The 15,741-nt window shown below is 46.8% G+C and overlaps 1 protein-coding gene across 1 annotated transcript in view; it reads left to right on the forward strand.

Annotated features, from left to right (window-relative positions):
- VAV1 (vav guanine nucleotide exchange factor 1) overlaps positions 1-15,741 on the forward strand; it is a 153,685-nt gene that overhangs the window by 43,685 nt on the left and 94,259 nt on the right. The window lies entirely within an intron of this gene.

Raw genomic sequence — 15,741 nt, forward strand, 5'->3', positions numbered from 1 at the left:
TGTCTGCATGGCCTCTTTAGGTCTGGGCTCTTAGAATGCATATTTATGCTGCAATATGAAATGCCCAGTATTTTATTAACCGATGCAGCGGCTGAGTTAACCCATTGCTGTGGAGTGGATTCCAGAGGGGACACTATATTAGTCTAGAAACCTGATTTCGGGTAGATATTTGCAATTCCATTTGGATGTGCCCCCTTTGGATTACCATCTGTGATAATACATCTCTTGTCTTTTGACATAGCGGCAAATTGAATTTCAACCTTTACATGTACTATACTGGGTTGGTTCTGTGTGGCAAGTCCTTCGCTCCAATATAAACCACTCCCCTTTCTCACATAACTGTTAGGGGTACTTTGCACGCTGCGACATCGCAAGCCGATGCTGCGATGCCGAGCGCGATAGTCCCCGTCCCCGTCGCAGCTGCGATATCCTTGTGATAGCTGCCGTAGCGAACATTATCGCTACGGCAGCTTCACATGGACTCACCTGTCCTGGGACGTCGCTCTGGCCGGCGTCCCGCCTCCTTATTAAGAGGGCGGGTCGTACGGCGTCACTGCGACGTCACACGGCAGGCGGCCAATAGGAGCGGAGGGGTGGAGATGAGCGGGATGTAAACATCCCGCCCACCTCCTTCCTTCCGCATATCCTACGGAAGCCGCGGTGATGCCGGTAGGAGATGTTCCTCGCTCCTGCGACTTCACACACAGCGATGTGTGCTGCCGCAGTAGCGAGGAACAACATCGGACCGTTCGTCAGCGTAATTATGGATTACACCGACGCTGCACCGATGATACGATTACAACGCTTTTGCGCTCGTTAATCGTATCAACGAACCTTTACACACTACGATGTCGCATGCGATGCCGGAAGTACGTCATTTTCAATTTGACCCCACCGACATCGCACCTGCGATGTCGTAGTGTGCAAAGCCGGCCTTAGACCTATTCTGAATAATATATTTTTTGATATATATTTTTGTGATATTTAATTGCTATGTGGTTTTAACCAATAAAATGTATTTTTCAAATATTATTATTACCTTGTCTCCTTCTCTCCTCCCATGGTACATCATAAATTATTCCATGACCTGACAATTTTTCCAAACACACATGTGGTATACTTATAAGTTATGACCTGTAAGAATCAATTGGGTATTGATAATGTGCAGAAAAGTGTCCACCCTTCCATGACTGACATCCCTATGTCTACTGTAGTCACTGATAGCTTCTTTCATATCTTCTATATGCATAGTATTTGTTGGTGATGTGCCCAGTACCCATCGATGCACTCCATGTTTTTCCATATCATGCTGAAAATTTCCACTATGTATTTGGTTATGTCTATTTATGTATAAGGTGAAATCCACAAACAAAATGCACAAACGAGTAAGCACCATGTGCTCATTTTCATGTAGATTTTTCTGCAATGTGTGAATTTGGGTTTGAAAACTCCAATTATTTGTATTATACTGTATTGCTGTGGATTTATGGTTGGTCCGTGAGGTCATCAGTGGGTTGGTCCATGTGGTCATCAGTCGGGTGGTCCTCTAGGTTGGCCAGTGAGTCTTTTTCCTTATATGGTGATTCTACTTACATCTGGACATTCCTTGCATTCCAGCAGGGCAGGTTGTGGAGAACAGGGAATGGCAGCCATCTTAAATGTGTGTCACACAATGATATAGCTGAACTGACTTATGTACTTATGTAAGGAGAAACTATTTCATTGGAAATTTTCCAACAATCCCCTATGTCTCAAGGTTAATTAAGTATTTTATTCAATGGCCCTCCTCAACAGTACAAGCAGAGGCACAAGATCTGAAGGAGCTTAGTTATGATTACAGCAGCAGGGAGATGTGTCAACCAAGACTGGAGGAGTGAGATTTTCACACCAGTGTGCCTGTCTCTTCTATATATCAGTGCCAAGTTGATTCTTTAGTCTTCATTCCCAGAATGAGCTTTTGGTGAGTTATTGATGTTGCAGATTTCTGCAACATTTCTTCAGATACAGTGGTGTGAAAAAGTGTTTGCCCCCTTTCCGATTTCTTATTCTTTTGCATGTTTGTCACACTTAAATGTTTCAGATCACCAAACAAGATAACACAAGTAATCACAAAATGTAGTTTATAAAAGAAGGTCTTTATTATTAAGGGAAAAAAAAATCCAAACCTACAGGCCCTTCCTTGTATATATGTCCTCCTTCTTGTATATATGTCTCCTTCCAGGGTGCCTACTGGTGTATATATCACCCTCCTGGGCAAATTCTGGTATATTGTCCCCATCCTAGTTTTTGTCCCCTTCCTGGTATATATGACCTTCTTCTTGTATATATGTCCCCTTCCAGGGCCCCTCCTGGTGTATATATATATATATATCCCACTCCTGGGCACATTCTGGTATAACGTCCCCATCCTGATTTTTGTCCCCTTCCTGGTATATATGTCCGCCTTCTTGTACATATCCCCTTCCAGGGCCTCTTCTTGTATGTTTGTCTGCCGCAAAAAGAAACAAATATTTTACTTTGCGATGCATTGTAGCTGGATGGGTTCCCTCAGCGCCCCCCCGGGGATCTTCAGCTCAAGGAGCGCCTACCTTTTCCTGCCGGATGCTGTGTCCTCGCTACCTCCGAGTTGCCCGCAGCACTGTGATGAGGTCGTAGAGTGTGCAGTGGCTGACTGACACTGCGAGGCCCCTTTGCTGCAGAGGTGTCTGGGACCCGGTGAAGAGGCTGGCCTAGCAAAAGCTTAATAAAGCTAAGTAATTACCCTGGGTCCCCCCACTTCACCGGACCCTGTACACTAGTCATGGTTGTAATGCCCTGATGGCGGCCCTGGTGTCAGACCATGGTTGGTCAGACATTGGTGACCTATCCTAAGGCGGGCTTTGCACATTACGACATCGCAAGCCGATGCTGCAATGTCGAGTGTGATAGTCCCCACCACCGTCGCAGGTACGATATCTCGTGATAGCTGGCGTAGCGAACATTATCGCTACGCCAGCTTCACATGCGCTTACCTGCCCTGCGACCGTCGCTCTGGCCAGCGACCCGCCTCCTTCCTAAGGGGCGGGTCATTCGGCGTCATAGCGACGTCACGCGGCAGGCGGCCAATCAAAGCGGAGGGGCGGAGATTAGCAGGATGTAAACATCCCGCCCACCTCCTTCCTTCACATTGCAGCCGGGAGGCAGGTAGGAGATGTTCCTCGCTCTTGCGGCTTTACACACAGCGATGTGTGCTGCCGCAGGAACGAGGAACTGCATCATACCTGTCTCTGCAGCGGCATTATGGAAATGTCGGAGAATGCACCGATGATACGATAACGACGCTTTTGCGCTCGTTAATCGTATCATCTAGGATTTACACACTACGACATCGCATGTGACGCCGGATGTGCGTCACTTTCAATTTGACCCCACCGACATCGCACCTGCGATGTCGTAGTGTGCAAAGCCGCCCTAAGGTTAGGCCATCAATGTAAACAACCTTTCTAAAGGGGGCTTTACACGCAACGATATCTCTAAAGATATCTCGACGGGGTCACTTTATTCGTGACGCACATCCGGCGTCGTTAGCGACGTCGTTGCATGTGACACCTATGAGCGAGTATTAACGATCAAAAATACTCACCCAATCGTTGATCGTTGTCGCGTCATTCATTTTCAAAAAATCATTGCTGGTGCTGGACGCAGGTTGTTCGTCGTTCCTGAGGCAGCACACATTGCTACGTGTGACACCCCGGGAACGACGAACAGCAGCGTTCCTGCGTCCTCCGGCAACGAGGTGGGCGTGTTGTTAATGTGGCTGGTCTCCGCCCCTCCGCTTCTATTGGCGGGTCGCTATGTGCCGTCACTGTGACGGCGCACGAAACTCACCCTTAAAAAAGAGGTTGTTCGCCGCCCACAGCGACGTCGCTAGGAAGGTAAGTACGTGTTACGCGTCCTAGCGTTATTGTGCGCCACGAGCAGCAATTTGCCTGTGACTCACAAACGGCGGGGGCGGGTGCTTTCACGAGCGACATCGCTAGCGATGTCGCTGCGTGTAAAGCAGCCTTAAGTTTATCTGCTAAAGTGTATTCTGTGTTATCTGTATTATCATCCATAAATGCTCCTAATATTCCAACAATCTATTGTATTCCACCAATCAACTAGAGAAGACAGACAGTAGGGACATAAAAATCACAGAAGCTAGGTTTTTACCTAATTAGTACCCCTTCAATCTAGAGATAAGCAGTGCCAGGTAAATCTGGTGATCACTTTTCTCTCTTATGTACAGTATGTGGTAAATTCATTCATCTTATTTCTTCAGTGCAAGAAGCGACCTTGACATTCCTCACATGAATATAGTATATGGGTTGTGTGAACACATAGCGAGACACCGGCTGCTGTTTCAGTTCCTGTGTGGGTTTCGCTCACTTCCTGTTACCGCTGTACTATTTCAGCAACTGCTGGGAAACTCCGGCTTACAGCATAATGGCACACAAGAGAAGAAGGGCCTGATGTCATTTATCTATGATGCATGAGCTATTACTTCATACTATTATAACCATAAGCTCATACTTTTTAGTGTTGACCTACTATGTTATAGAGAAGTTGCAGCTTGTATGCTGGGCTGTCTGCCATCTGCTCAAGTGCAATCAGTAGGATATATATTAACACACTACTTTGTATACAGATCAACTGAGAGGAATTCCTTCCAAATGCCAAATAAACCAATAATATTAAGGGTAAGTTTAGACAGACCGATTTCGACCCATTAACAAGTACCAAGTCAATCAAGAGTTATTTACTGGTCTGTTTACATTGGTCAATGAGAACTGATGGACACAAAACGATTGATTATACCATCTTTTTGTCTCCATACCGCATTATTTTATCAGCAGCACATGCCCTTTACACATGGGATGATGTGCTGAAGATACAGATGATATTTTTACCAGCATAAAAGATCCAAACACCAACAAAAAAGGTTTTACTCATTTGTTAGGTGATCGCCAGCATGTTAACACAGGCCAATAGTCTAAAACAAGTGTTCTAACCATTATCAACATTGTCAGATTAAAGCAATCCTAAGAGCCATTATAAAATATACTATCATATGAGACATGAGATGACTAGAGTTAGTGCAAATAGTTTTGTAGACCTAGTTCATCGGCCATGAGAGTGGTCTGTGGACATTGGATGGGCAAGGGAGTACCGCCACTTGCCTGACAGCATACACAACTCTTCTGATTAGCTGGTTTGATGCAAAGTCACATGTGTGTCACTCTGCAACAATACTGACGTACCAAACAGGCTAATCAAAAGAATGGCTAGGGATTGTCATGGGGTAGCGGGGATAACAGGGGGATCTTGGCTCCTAAAGTGGCCCTTAGGATAGGGGGGCCCTAGCTATCCCTGATTTCAGAGATACGTCTGATAGTGACGATGTTTGTGTCACCTTCCTACCCCTGCTCCTGACCAGCCCTGATTTAAGGCTATGTGCCCACGTTGCGTGTTTTCATGCAGTTACACTGCGATCTGCACCACAGCGTAACTGCATGCGTCCTGCGTTCCCTGCACAGTCTATGGAGATTGTGCAGGAGCCGTGCGCACGTGCCATATTAGAACGCAGCGATTCGGCTGCTGCCCGAATCGCTGCGTTCTAAGAAGTGACATGTCACTTCTTCCGTGCAGTTTGCATGCTATCTATAGGGAGAGGCAGCACCATGCGCTTCAGAATGCAGCTTTTCAGCTGCGCTCTGAAGCGCACCTTTTAGCTGCGGTGCAGAGCGCACACGTGGGCACATAGCCTAATACTCCCTGGGTGTGGGTAGGTCAGGAGTGTGTAAACACCAACCGTGATAGACAAACAAGGCAAACCAAAACTCTACCACACAGCACAAAACAAATAAGGAGAATGATCTTGCACTACCAGGGCTTATCTTTATGATCCAGTGGCAATTTTATTGTAGCTCCAACACTTTTGTCTTGCTGCAAGGATATAAGGAGGTGCATGTGTCACGGGCGGAGGAGGGGACACTGCGCTCTCCCACTGCACGGGTCCGGCCGCCGCTGCTCCTGCGGCCTCTGCTGCTCGGTGGCTCGAGCGATGGGCCGGATCCCGGGGACTCGAGCGGCGCTCCTCGCCCGTGAGTGAAAAGGGGTTTTGGTTTTGGGGATTTATTGTCCGTGACGCCACCCACGGTTGTGGTGATTGTGTGGAAACCACCGCTGCTCTGTATGGGGATCCCGGGAGCGGTGACAGGGAGCAGCTTTGTTGTTATTTCTCCCCTCCGTGGGTAGGGGGTTGGTTGTCCCGGGGCCCGGTGATGGGGTAGGGGTGGATGGCAGGCCGGGTGCGGGGCCTGGTGAGGTGCAGGGTCGCGGAGTCAGCGCTGTGCCTCACGGCACGGTGGTACTCACTCAGCCTGAGACGATGACACAGTTCTCGGTAAAACACACGGCTGGAAAGACGGTTCCCACGGACAGCTGCTGTTGCTTTTCCCCGGTAGTTAACGGTGACTGTCTCTTTCCCTGCACCTATGTTCAATGTTGGTAGCGATGGATTCCCACCGGTAACCCGCTCCCCGACTTGGATATGGGCCGGAGGAGCCCCTCTTTGCCCGTTGCCTTCAATCGGGACTTAGTTGTTTGGAGACCCGGAGGTCCCTTTCACTGACGGATTTGGAAAATTCACGGCGACTCCTAGCCTTGCCGGGATCCGAAAGGCTCCTGCCAATGGTGCTGGCTTCTCCTTGTGTACCGGACCGGTACAACCGGGCCACCACCCATCCACGGTCCTCACGGCAACTCCGATAGGCCACTCCTGCAGACGGTCACCGCCGTCTGCTAACCTTGCTGTCTCGGTCCGGGGCACACACCCGGACCAACTTCAGGCTTTCAAACTGTCACTTTTCCTCTTTCTACTTTCACTGACCAAACTAGACTCCTTACTCCTTCACTTCCCTAGCTTAACTCTGACTCCTCTCTCTTCCTCTTCCAAAACTTATCTGCCAGTTTTCCCTCCTCCAGGACTGTGAACTCCTTGGTGGGTGGAGACCAACTGCCTGGCTCCACCCCCTGGTGTGGACATCAGCCCCTGGGGAAGGCAACAAGGATTTCTGGTTTAGCTTAGGTGTACCTAACCGGGGTGTAGGGTGTGGTGATGTCATTACCTGTGACCCCTGGCTGGTCCAGGGCGTCACACACGCTCCAAAGAATTTCCAAATCCAAGAAAGTCCACAACAGAGATAGAAAGAGCGTCTCAACTCCAATATCCATAAAACGGCCATTTCGCGCTAAGCATGCACTTCAACGTGTCCAAGTAGCGAAAAACGGCTGTAGTCCTGAGGGAGCCCACACCCGGCCTCGCTATTGCTTTTTTAAGCACACTTTATAAAATTAAAGTTTTATGGCTTTTGGAGTTGAGCCACTCTTTCTATCACACAGCACACTCACACAGAGTTATCAGACAACAAGTCATAAGGAGGAAAACTAAAGCAGGCAGGAAATAACCAGATGAAAGGAGGAATTCCACACCACACCAAGCAACACGTAGTAAATAACCAAACTGGAAAACAACAGCACACGGGCCAGTGTAGCTAAAATCTATAGTCAGCATAGAAGACAAATTCCTCCATCTTAAAAAGGTGGGGAATACCTGTGATAGGTCTCCTGCAACATGTAATCCAAAAAGTAACAAGCAGGCTAGTAGAAATTAACTCCTGCTAGTCCAATCAGTAATGCGCACACAGCTGGTCGAGCCTAGCTGTGCAACTGAGAAGCCCCAGAGAAAGTATAGTGAGGAGTTCCAAAATCTGTGGTCTGAATAGCGTCTGATGCCGTCATGACAGAGAGTTTAGAGGAAGACACCAGTGACAGGGATGCTGCCAGGTAAGAGATGGTCCTCCAGCTCCTGTCCAGCAGCCACAGACCAATGTTGTGCTTGATGGACTAGATCATACAATTCAATTTACACCAACTCCCTTTAAGATCTATTACAAGTATACAGTATATCATAAATATCTATTAAGTGCCTGTTCCGCTTCTAGAAATCCCACCTATCTGGGATTACTTTATCATCTCTTCACACTTCAGAAAGGAAGAGAGCGTGCATACAGTTCTATCTGTTACAGTAAATGTAAGTTGTTAAAACAGTCAAATGTTTCACTTCTCCCATAAACTCTAATGAAGGTAATCACACTCATCTATGGCTTCCTCTCCACCACATCTACTTTTTTTTGGAATGCAACATACTGGTTAGAAAGCCCCAATGTACCGTTAGTACTCACCCATTACTGCTCCTGCAATATGTGCCACTCATCTTCTTGGCATGGAAAATAAAATGTAAGCAGCATATGTATACAGGCATGTTGATCAACAGATAGTCAGGAGCCACACAGAATTGACTGTTTACTCAGTTGTTTTTTAATAATACTAATTTTGATAATATTTCTATAGTCTGCAGTCCATTACTTTCATTTATTACTCTGGCTTGCTGTGACGCTCACTTACACACAGGCAAGTCTGAAGGCAGGGTAGTCAGATAATCCGAGACAGTTACTAGGAGAGCTTTTGGTGCATACAGGGAGTAAACTGAGATGTAGTCAGGTAACTGTCCAGGATCATGATTCCAGGAAGACACGTTGTGGATGTAGGAAGTAAACTGAGACCTAGTAAGGCCAAAGTCCAGGTTCAGAATACCAGGTGATCACATCGAATATAGTGATGGGCAGATGCGCATAAACCCGAGATTAGCAGGTCAATAAGGGTTTTTTAAAAAAAAGAAAACCCGGGTCCAGCCCGGAATTGACCCCGGATATCTGACCCAACGCCGGTTGCCATATAAGTCTATGGTGACCCGAATCTGGGGTTTTAAAATGGTGGTAGAAGGAATAGGGGGATTAGAGCCAGCACGTAATACTTACCAGTGTCCTGCGCAGCTGTAGCACTACTTCTTGGGCCACTTATTAACCTCATGCATATGCACTGCTTTCCCTGCCCACTGGCAGTCCCGGCTTCTCTAATTAGTTGTAGTCAGACTGGGCTCCCACCCTGTGTAACAGCATGTCTGACTGCAACCAATCACAGACGCTGTGTGTGTCCCGCCCCGGTGTTAGTTTGGCTGCTCGGATCCAGGATCGTAGTGGCTCGAGGGGTCCGGATCCGGCTTGGCGGACACTCTGATCCGTAAAAGGGGTTATTTACAGGGGAAAAGTTTGTGACGCCACCTGTGGGTTGCAGTAATGGGAGTACCGCCGCTGCTGGAGGGAGGACCGGGGCAGATGGTGTGAAGCAGCAAGGTGTCAGTCCCTCCGCAGGTAGGGAAGGCCCCGGGCTCAGGGGGTTGGTAGATTTGGGAGGACAGGGTTCAGGGGCCTTGGTACTCATTGCGGGTAGTCGTGGTGTTGGATGAGGTGGAGAAAGAAGACACACACACTGTAGGTAAACCAAAGTCTCTGAGTACAGCTACCTCTGCCGGGAGCCCATCTAAGTACTCGGTCCCACTGGTATCACTTAAGGGGGCTTTACACGCTACCATATCGTTAATGTTTGGTCGTCGGGGTCAAGTTGTTAGTGACGCACATCCGGCGTCATTAACGATATCGCAGCGTGTGACACTGACTAGCGACCTCAAAAATGGTGAAAATCGTTCACCATGGAGAGGTCGTCCCAAACTCAAAAATCGGTAAGGGTTGTTTATCCAGGTGGTTCATCGCTCATGCGGCAGCACACATCGCTATGTGTGACACAGCAGGAGCGAGGAACGTCTCCTTACCTGCCGCCGGCCCCAATGCGGAAGGAAGGAGGTGGGCGGGATGTTACGTCCTGCTCATCTCCGCCCCTCCGCTTTGATTGGCCGGCCGCTTAGTGACATTGCGGTGACGTCGCTGTGACGCCGAACGTCCCTCCCCCTTGAAGGAGGGATTGTTCAGCAGTCACAGCGACGACGACGACCAGATAAGTATGTGTGACGCTGCCGTAGCGATAATGTTCGCTACAGCAGCGATCACAAACAATCGCATGCACGACGGGGGCGGGTACTTACACGCTCGCTATCGCTACAAATTGCTAGCGATATCGCTACCGTGTAAAGCCCCCTTTAGTGTTTCTGAGCCTGCCTCCGTGCACAATTTGTTGTCCGTTGATGGTCCCTGTGGCTTGAAGCTGTTGGGGCCCTGCTCACTATGTGTAGTATAGCCGTGCTCTTAAGGGCTGGCACTTGGGACCTCAGTGGGTTGCTGTGTCTGGAAAAAACCTTGTCCCCCTCATTGTGCTAATGCCCTCAATCTCTGAGCATTTAGGGAAGTCCTTGAAGATCCTCTCCCTCTCAGGTGAATTGTCAGGAAGTTGAATCAGCTAGTGACCTAGGGTCCTGTACCCTGTCGTGCTCGGTACAGGTCGGTTCTGCTGGGCCCTTCTGGTGCCGACAGTCCCTCCAAGACTACATCCGTCACACCCCTGTCCCACGTCCCTGCAATCGGTCCCCGACGTCTCGGGACCCGGATGACTGCTTGCGACCCAATCAGTTTATTTGGCCCCCCAGGAGCTAACTCTCCCAGCTCCTCACTCTCTGGAGCGCACTTCTTCACTCCTCCTTTCAGTCTGTCCAGTTTCGAAGTGGCTGGCCCATTTTCCAGCTAGTCCAACCCCTCTGGTGTGTCTGGCAGTGACTGATGTGAGGTGATTGGGTTTTGTGGTGCAGATGGGAGTGACACCGGTTTCCTGGGTACCTGGAGCCATGGGAGGTAGGCCCTGCACCCTGGGTAAAGGATGCAGTTCCCTGTAGCACCCTGATGTATTCAGGGGCGCTACATGTGTGTCCGTATCATGGTGTAAATATAAAAGAAATAAAAGGGCATAGGGTCCCCCCATATTATGATACCCAGCACAGCTAAAGCATATGGCTACAGACTGTAGCCCCCAACTGTGTACTTATTTTGGCTGTGTATAGAAATAAGAGGGATCACATGCGGTTTTTTAAAAATATTTAACTAAATAGTTTTAAAAAATGGCGTTCGGTCTCCCCCAATTTTGATACCCAGCCATGATAAAGCCGACAGCTTAAGGCTAGTATTCTCATACTGGGGAGACCCATGGTTATTGGGCTCCCCAGCTTAAAAATATAGCCTGCAGCTGCTCAGAATTGTCGCATACATTAGATGCCACAATCTCGGAACTTTACTCAGCTCATCCTGAATGCCCTGGTGCGGTGGCAATCGTCGTAATATCAAGGGTTAAGGACAGGTCACAGCTGCCACTAACCCTAGATTAGTAATGGGCAAAGTTTATGACACCTCCCATTACTAATCTGTAAGTCAAAAGAAATAAAACACAAACACCAAAAAAACCTTTATTTGAAAAAAAAATACAAAAAACCCCACTCTTTTTCCAATTTATTAAACCCAAAAATACTCAGTTCCGACTTTATCCGCATGAGGCCTCACGACGATTCGAGCTCTGCTACATATCTACTGAAGGGACAGCGCGCGGGCACAGAATATGTCCGCACACTGTGGGCTTCAGGCAGAAAATGACTGAGCCACAGAGATGAGTGGTGACGTCACTCAGTTTATTTGCAGTTACAGCTGGAGGTTCCCATGGTACCCGAGCTTTGACCGCAGGTAAACTGACTTCAAGTGACCTCATTGAACTCAGTGACTTCATCTCAGGTGAGGTCATTGAGTTAACAGACCTGTATCTCCTGGCAGAAAACTGCAGGGACGGTTTGTCAAGAGATGCAGATTTGGTGCAAACCATATTCCTGCACCTAATCTGCATCTTCTGGCAAAAAATGCATCAAAACATGATGCAGTTTTGATGCGGTAGTGATGCGATTTTTTGCTACGACATGCAGATTTGGTGCAGTAATATGGTGTCATAATTTCAGCATCAAATCTGCATCTCTTGGCCAAAAATGGACAAAAACGGTTTTGACGCCGTTTATGTGCGGTTTTCTGTCAGGAGGTGTAAATTTGGTGCTGAAATGTCTGCACCAGATTTTAGCACCAAATTTGCACCTCCTGGCAGAAAACCACATTGAAAAGGCTTCAAAACCATTTTTATGCATTTTTTTGGCCAAAAGATGCAGATTTGGTGTTGAAATTTATACACCATATTCCTGCACCAAATCTGCATCTCCTGTAAAAAAAAAAAAAAAAAAAAATCACATTAAATCCGCATGCACTATGATGCGGTTTTGATGCTTTTTTTTGCCAAGAGATGCAGACTTGGTGCAGGAATATAGTGTATAAATTTCAGGATGAAAATTGTATCTCTTGGCAAAAAAAATGCGGTTCAATTAAGTCACCTGAGGTCAGGTTACCTGCGGTCACAGGTGGAGGACCGTGGGAACCTCCAGTTCTGACTGCAAATAAACTGAGTGACAGCACCGCTCATCGCTACAGCTCAGTCATTCTCTGCCTGAAGCCTACAGTGTGTGGTCATGTTCTGTGCTTGTGAGTTCTGACGTTCAGTATGTAGCAGAACTGGAATAGTCGTACGACGTAATGTGGATTACATCGGAACTGGGTGTTTTGCGGGTTAATAAAGGGGAGAAAGATTGTGGGTTTTTTGTATTTTATTTCAAATAAAGGATTTTGGTTTTGTTTTGTGTTTTATTTCTTTTCACTTACAGATTAGTAATGAGGGATCTCATAGACTCTTGCCATTACTAATCTAGGGCTTAGTGGCAGCTGTGAGCTATCATTAACTCCTTATTACCCCAATTGCCATCGCACAAGAGCAATCGGGATGAGTCGGGTAAAGTGCTGGGATTGTCGCATCTAATGGATTTGACAATCCTGGGCGGCTGCAGGCTGCTTTTTTGAGGCTGGGGATGGGGGGGAGGCAATGACCATGTGCCTACCCAGCTAGAGAATACCAGCCACCAGCTGTTGGCTTTTTCATGACTGGGTATAAAAAAATTGGGGACGACGGCACATCATTTTTTAAAATTATTTATTTAAATAATTAAAAAAACAAAAAAGCCGTATGCGGTCCCTCTTATTTTCATACATTGCCAAGATAAGCCCCTGGCTGGGAGTTGCAGCCTGTAGCAGAGGGCTTTATCTGCCCTGGGTATCATAATATTTACTTTTTGCTTCAGAAATATTGCTTTAGCCATATATTTTTCATTTTCAAAAGTGTAACAGGAGAAAATGCACCTTGCAATTTGTTTTGTAATTTCTCTTGAGCATGCTGGTACCCCATGTATGGTGGAAAACTACTGTCATGTTTGCAAAGTCCTTATTGTGTCTAAACAGTGGAAACCTCCCAAAAGTGACCCCAGGTAGGAAAGTACACCCCTCACGGAATTTATCTAGAGGGTGCGGATAGCACTTTGAACCCACAGGTGTATAACAGAATTTCATAATGTTGAGTCGTGAAAATAATAAATCACATTTTTCCCACAAAAATGTTTGTTTACCCCCAAATTTATCATTTTCACAAGGGTAACGGGAGAAAATGGACCTGACAATTTGTTGTGCAATTTATCCTGAGTACGCCGATACCCCCACGGCAAGGCTTGACGGGAAAGGCGTACCAATTGACCTTTGGAGAGCAAAATTAGCTGGAGTAAATAGCGTACGTCATATTGCATTTGCAGAGCCCTTGTTGTGACTAAACATACGTAACCCCATTTTGGAAACTACACCCCTCAAGGAATTTATCTAGAGGTGTGATGAGTACCTTGAACCTCCAGGTGCTTTACAGAATTTTATAAAGAGCCATGAAAACGAAAATGAAAATAGAAATTTTGTTATAGCCCCAGATATTACATCTTCACATGGGGAAATAGATAAAAATGACACCAAAATTTGTCACGCAATTTCTGCTGAACATGGCAGTACCCCCTATGTGGCTGTATAGTATGGCTTACGGTAGCCACACGGCAAATACTTGGGAGGGAAGGAGCGCTATTAGACTCTTGGAACACAGATTTTCCAAAAATAGTTTGCAGATTCCATATACGGAGTCTCTAAGTGCCAGAAGAGCAGAATCCATTCAAGTGACTCCATCTGAGGATTTATTCCCAGGTGTAGTGACAATTTTAACTCCAGGGGTGTTTTCCAGAAACAAGCAGCAATGGCTGTTTCTGATTGAAAATTGGAAATCTACCATTGAGGTGCCCAGTATATAGTAGTGCTCATCTTGTGCTTCTGACCTTTTAAATTAAGCAGGCTCTCCCCCCTACTGTACTTTCCAAACATGTGGATGCTAAACATGATTTCGGCACATTGTGGGACTCCAAAGAGAGGAGCATTTGGATTTGAGAGAGGAGACTTCACTGAATTTCTTTTGCTGTTGAGCCATAGTGCTTTTTCAGAGTCTTCGTGTTACCAGTAATGTGAAAACCTTTATATTTCCATTGACAGATGACAGAACTGAGTGGGGACTTGGTTTTTTTTTGTGGATTGATTTGAAGCTTTTATTGGGAACATCTTACATAAAATTTTTGATGTAATTTATGCTGTACTCTACACGTATCCCTTATATCAACGTTTCCATCTGAATTTCCAAATGGCGTGATTCAAACGACACCCCTGAGGGATCCATTCATTATAATGAGACAGTATAAATCAATGATGGTGAAACTTTCACAGGCCGAGTGCCCAAACTGCAGCCCAAAACCACATTTTTTTTGCGAAGTGCCAACATGGCAATTTAACCAATTCTATTATGCAATGCTTTATTTGTAAAAAAATATTTGCTGGTACGCATCTCTAAGGTGAGGAGCCGGGGGGGTGCGGCCAGCCGCGCTGCTGGCCGACATTGAGTAGCGGGGCTGCGGCGGGGTGTGCCGGTGCCAGTGGAGAGAGTGGACGATTATGTGAGCACAAGTATGAGATTTGTACACTTCTGGCCACGTTCTGATTTGATGTGTCCAGCCTCAGTCAATTCATTTTCATTGAGCATGTCTGTTCAGCATGTGACCACATCTATGTAAATCGCATACTTGCAGCTTCATAACCTCCCACTTTCACCGCCGGCACCAGAAAATCCTGACAGCGTGCACAGTGCACACTGTGAGAATTCAGAAGGCTGCAGTCACAGAGTGACACAAGGAGTGACTGCAGACTCAGCACAGATTTGGACAACCCCTTTAATGTTCCTAACAACATAAATAAAAACATAGTAACCCTTAACTTGTCAGACGGCACAAGACTTTATTAAAGAGATTGTCCACTACTTTAACATTAATGACCTTTCCTTAGGATAGGTCACCAATGTCTGACTGGTCAGGGTCCGGCACCTGGCAACCCCGCCAATTCCCTACACTAGGTGTCGGTGGTGGCAGGTGGCCGGAAGTGCTCAGCTCTGGATCTGCTCCGTCTTCTGATAGTAGCAGCAGTCTCCTATTAAAATCAATGAGGCTGATGTGCAGTAGCTGGCCGCAGACACCATCAGAGGACGGAGCAGATCCAGAGATAAGCATTTCCGGACACCTGCACCATAAATCAGCTGATCAGTGGGGGTCCCATTGCGCTCACATCAGAAGCAATGCGCAAGTGGGACCAAGGCCTAATGATAAGACATAGTCAGTATCACAAATAAACATTTACATTCAGGTACCTTATAGATGATGTTGTCTCTGAGTCATTTCTTTCTATTCATCTTGTCCTGACGCAATGATGACTTTTCACATTCACATCTCGTCTCTGCAGATTTCCATCTTCTCCGGTCTTCTGCAGCACATCCCATCACGATGCCCCTAAAAATAGCAGATTATAATACTTCTACTTAAAAATATCTGCCCTACGCACA

The sequence above is a fragment of the Anomaloglossus baeobatrachus genome, chromosome 2 (genome assembly GCF_048569485.1).
Source record: "Anomaloglossus baeobatrachus isolate aAnoBae1 chromosome 2, aAnoBae1.hap1, whole genome shotgun sequence".
NCBI classification, from domain to species: Eukaryota; Metazoa; Chordata; class Amphibia; order Anura; family Aromobatidae; genus Anomaloglossus; species Anomaloglossus baeobatrachus.